Genomic DNA, 5,290 nt, shown 5'->3' with positions numbered 1-5,290 from the left:
CCTCGCCTCTGCCGCCGCCCTGCTCCTCCAGCGCCGCCGTCCCCCGCGCCAAGCCCCGCCACCTCGCCGGCGTCCGCCCCATGGCTGCCCGAGCTCCGCCGGCGCCCGCCCCCGCCGCTCCTCCGGCCTACCTCCGGCCAGATCCGGCCACGGGAGGGCCGGATCCAACCGTCCCCTCCTCCGGCGAGCCTCCCCGCCTCCTCCGGCCTTCCTCCGGCCGATTTCCGGCGAGAATCCGGCCCTGCCTCGAAGTCCGTGCAGACGAGGTTGACTTTCCCCTCCCCAAGATTTCACTAAGTCTCCGTTTCGGTGTAATTTTTATGCCATGTTCGTTATGCCGTATCTCTGCATCCGTACCTCCGTTTCATGTGTGTTATATGTCAAATTGTTCGTCTCGACGAGTACATCATTTCATTCCATTGCATAATTTTCATTTGAGTTCATCTTGATGCTCGGAATGCTGTTGGAAGAGTGCTTCATGATGTTTTCTGCTGTCTGTTAACAGAACGAGCTCTTTTGTCATTTTTGCCATGATTGATGTGTGCATCCTATGAGGTTGATGTCTACATGTTTTTTGAACTATGACATGTCTTCTTTACAGAGGTGCTTACCATGTATTTTTGTGATCAATGTAGTGACTAGCACAAGCATGCAAACTAGGCATCGTGATGTTGCTGATTTTAGTCCCTGTTCCGCTGTTATTTTGATGCCATGTAAACTTGATGCTACAGAGAGATCCATGTATATTTTGAGATACTTCAGTAAGGGTGTTTCGAACATATGGTTATGCTCTATCCATTCATGCCCTTGGTTGCAATTATGGAGTAGTCTAGCATGTCATTTTCGTGCTCTACTTTTGCTTCAAAATGTTTCCTGGCAGATTGTTTACGTGTTATTCAATTTGGCCAAGCTTGCTATAGTTGATCCGTGCATGCTATGGACTTGTTCTTGACTTGGTTTGTTACATAAACATGTCTTCTTGATGATGCTATGCTTATCTTGTCATGCAATGACTTGTGGTGAGTGATTCGAGCTTGTTAAGTAGGGTACATGATGTTGCTGTTTTGCTAGGCTGAATCTGTTATTTCGTGATGCTATATAAACATGTTGCTACTATTCATTCTATGTATAATCTGGAGATGCTCTATAAACATGTTTTGATCTACATGTCATCCTCTATCCATCCATGCCCCTGGTTGCATTTCTAGGTTGCTGTAGCTTGTTGTAATCTTGCTCTAAAGTTGCTTCATAATGTTGCTGTCAGCCTGTTTACATTAAGTTCAGTTGTTACCATGGTTGTTCCTAGTGTTCCATGCATCCTATGAACTTGCTATTGCCATTCTTAGCTTCACAAACATGTCTTCTTACTGTTGGGTGCCTTTCCATGCCATGTATTGCTCTGTAGAGAGTTGCACAAGCTCATCTACAGGCCTTCATAATTATGTTCCTGCCATGTATGAATCTGTATTATAACTTGCCATGTTTACGCGGGTGCCATCATATTTTCTTCTTCTTTTTGGCTTATGGCCAGTAAGGGACTTTTGATCTAGGTATTTAGTAGATTCATGCCATACCTTTTTTTCCATGATAAGTTCCTGTAACATGTTGTTTGTTAGCTCTAAACATTGCATCGTGATGTTATTTTTTGCAAAGTCTGAAATTGTTATAACTTGCAATCTTACCATGTGTGTTTGAGCATGTTCTAGTGATTTCTGGAGATAGCTCAGTGTTCATGTTTTGTACTGCTTTACCTGTACATCATGTCCATGCCTTTTGTTCTCATGTTGGGGTGCTGTAGTATGTTGTTTTGATGCTTGCAATATGCCTAGTTGCTGTTTTGGACAGCTTGTCCTTTAAACTTGTATAGCGTGCATGTGTTGAACCGTTGCTCCGTTTTGAGTGTGCTCTATATGAAACTTGCTTAGAATTGCATGTAGTTTCTTATTATCATGTTGGATCCATGTTTTGAGGTGTTTGCTTGATGTTTGTATGAATTTTGCATCAATGCCATGTTTGACTTGTTTTGCTCATATATTCTAGGCCGTAGCTCCGAACTAAATGAACTTTATATGTAACTTGACTAGAATCTCATGTAGATCATCTTGGTGCATCTTAACTTGCTGTTTAACAACTTGAACATAAGGTTTATTCAGATCTGGACCAATTTCGAAATATGCATATGAGCACTTACCGGAATTGTTATATGTTGTTCCCGGCCTCATTTGAACTTGCCTTGATGTGTTGTTCTTGTTTGCATCATCTCTTGCCATGAGTAGCTTCATGCAGTCTTGTCTTGCATCATGCTTGGTTGATCATCATGTCTTGTTCATGTGTGGTGTGTTTACCATGTTGTGTGCTTCTTCTTGTTAGTTCCTGTTTCGTTGCGATCGTGAGGATTCATTCGTCTACGCTTGGTTTGTCTTCGTGGCTTCATCTTCTTCATGGACTCGTTCTTCTTCCTTGCGGGATTTCAGGCAAGATGACCGCTACCCTGGATCTCATTACTATCATTGCTATGCTAGTTGCTTCGTTCTATCGCTATGCTGCGCTACCTATTACCTGTTTATCAAGCCATCCCAAATTGCCATGTCAGCCTCTAACCTTTGACACCTTCCCTATGCAAACCGTTGCTTGGCTATGTTACCGCTTTGCTCAGCCCCTCTTATAGCGTTGCTAGTTGCAGGTGAAGTTGAAGATTGCTCCATGATGAACAGGATTTTGATTGGGATATCACAATATCTCTTATATTATTAATGCATCTATATACTTGGTAAAGGGTGGAAGACTCGGCCTTTTGCCTAGTGTTTTGTTCCACTCTTGCCGCCCTAGTTTCCGTCATACCGGTGTTATGTTCCCGGATTTTGCGTTCCTTACGCGGTCGGGTGATTTATGGGACCCCCTTGACAGTTCACTTTGAATAAAACTCCTCCAGCAAGGCCCAACCTTGGTTTTACCATTTGCCTCACCTAGCCCTTTTTTCCCTTGGGAGTCGCACTCTCGAGGGTCATCTTTATATTATTACCCTCCCGGGCCAGTGCTCGTCGTGAGTGTTGGTCCAACCTGTCAGCCACTGGTGGCCACCAGGGGCAACTCTGGGCTGGCCTACCGGAAGTTTGGACAATCCGGTGTGCCCTGAGAACGAGATATGTGCAGCTCCTATCGGGATTTGTCGGCACAGCGGGAGGCTTTGCTGGTCTTATTTTACCATTGTCGAAATATCTTGTAAACCGGGATTCTGAGTCTGATCGGGTCTTCCTGGGAGAAGGTCTATTCCTTCGTTGATCGCGAGAGCTTGTCATGGGCTAAGTTGGGACACCCCTGCAGGGTATAATCTTTCGAAAGCCGTGCCTGCGGTTATAGGCAGATGGGAATTTGTTAATGTCCGGTTGTAGATAACTTGACACCAGATCCGAATTAAAACGCATCAACCGTGTGTGTAGCCATGATGGTCTCTTTTCGGCGGAGTCCGGGAAGTGAACACGGTTTCCGGGTTATGTTTGACGTAAGTAGGAGTTCAGGATCACTTCTTGATCATTACTAGTTGACGACCGTTCTGCTTGCTCTCTTCTCGCTCTTATTTGCGTATGTTAGCCACCATATATGCTTAGTCGCTGCTGCAGCCTCACCACTTTACCTCTTCCTTTCCCATTAAGATTTGCTAGTCTTGATACCCATGGTAATGGGATTGCTAAGTCCTCGTGGCTCACAGATTACTACAACACAGTTGCAGGTACAGGTTATGCGATGATCATGACGCGAGAGCGATGCTTGCTTGCGTTGAGTTCTTCTTCTACTTCTTCGATCAGGGGATAGGTTCCAGGCCGGCAGGGTGGATGTCGTTTGAGTTTCTGTTTGTGTTTCATCCGTAGTCGGATGTTGATCTTATGTATGATGATGTTGTATCCGTGTGGCATTGTATGCCTCTTGTATGTATCCCCATATATTATGTAATGTTGATGTAATGATATCCACCTTGCAAAAGCGTTTCAATATGCGGGTCTATCCTTTGGTGGGACCTTTGAGTTCCTTTTGGATAGGGTCGCATATTGGGCATGACAAGGCCCCCCTTTAATGTGCAAGCGACTCAGAAGGCTAGACGATGGTTGTTCAGGCCGACCCGTGGCCCATCGCTAGGTGAACCTGCAGATTTGATGACCAAGAAGGCCGGGAGTCCCCGGGGCGTGAGACAGAGGCACCGAGGACCCTGCGAGGTGGTGTGTGTGAGGCAGGCCGTGGACCAGAGCTCGATCCCCGGATTTATCAGCATTGCAGGGACGAACCCGAGCACAAGCGTCGTGCCGTTGCAAGTGTCATGAGGCAATGCAGAAATCGTGTTAGTCAGCACACACGGCGATTATGGAGTGACAACCATAGACAAGCTCACAGAAACAATTAGATAATCTTGATGAACGCAAAGCAACACATGTCGTAAGGCTAGGCCTCATACGACCCGGGGATGATGCAGCCCGAGGGGCGCCCCCAAACTGAATGAACTAGAGAGATGTCACCTGGTACCGTCGCTGAAGAATTGTTGAAGTAGCCAAAAAACGCGTGCCGCTGAAGCTGTTCCTCATGAGCCGCCACGGCGTCGAGCCTCGGGAGACTCGGAGGGGCCGGAAGACTCCTGAGGGTGCTCCTCCATCTCCGCCAGGAGAGCCTGGTGCCTGGCCTCGTAGGCCGTCTGAGCATCCCTCATGCAGCGCTGGAACACCTCAGCTACACCCGCCATGCCAAACGGCATGCGAACATAGCTGTGAGGCGATCCCTCGCATCGGCCGACACGAGACAGCCACATGAGCTGCCGAGACATGGCCCTGCTGAGCCCGGGGATGTCGATGCAGACGCGGAACTCCTTACCCTCACCAGGGCAGTGAGCTGCGCCACGCGGCAGGCGGCGATCGCCTTGCAGAACCCTTCCTTCCTGAATCTCTTCGATTGCCTTACTGATGAACTCCTGAATGCCTAGTGTCTCACGCCTGCTGCCTTCTCCTGGGAAGCACGCTTTGAATAGCGCCTCCACATGGTGCCCGAGCGCCACCCTCGCGACATTGGCTAGATCTGAGGCCCTTCAAAGGAGAGCCCCCAAGCCTAGCCCGAGAGGAGCGCCGAGCGCGCCTTCCTATGCGATGGGTGATGGCACCGCGTCCAGAGAAGCGAGGCTCAGCACTATGTCTTCGAGTGCTGCTCCCTCATGAGACCCCTGTCCCAGCTGCAGCTTCTTTGTCTTGGGGGCGACCTTAGGAGGGAGGGCGCCATCTCTGTCTTCGGGGTTCTCAACTGCTGCAACTTG

This window comes from Triticum dicoccoides, chromosome 2B (genome assembly GCF_002162155.2).
Source record: "Triticum dicoccoides isolate Atlit2015 ecotype Zavitan chromosome 2B, WEW_v2.0, whole genome shotgun sequence".
NCBI classification, from domain to species: domain Eukaryota; kingdom Viridiplantae; phylum Streptophyta; class Magnoliopsida; order Poales; family Poaceae; genus Triticum; species Triticum dicoccoides.
This window is presented reverse-complemented; position numbering follows the sequence as displayed.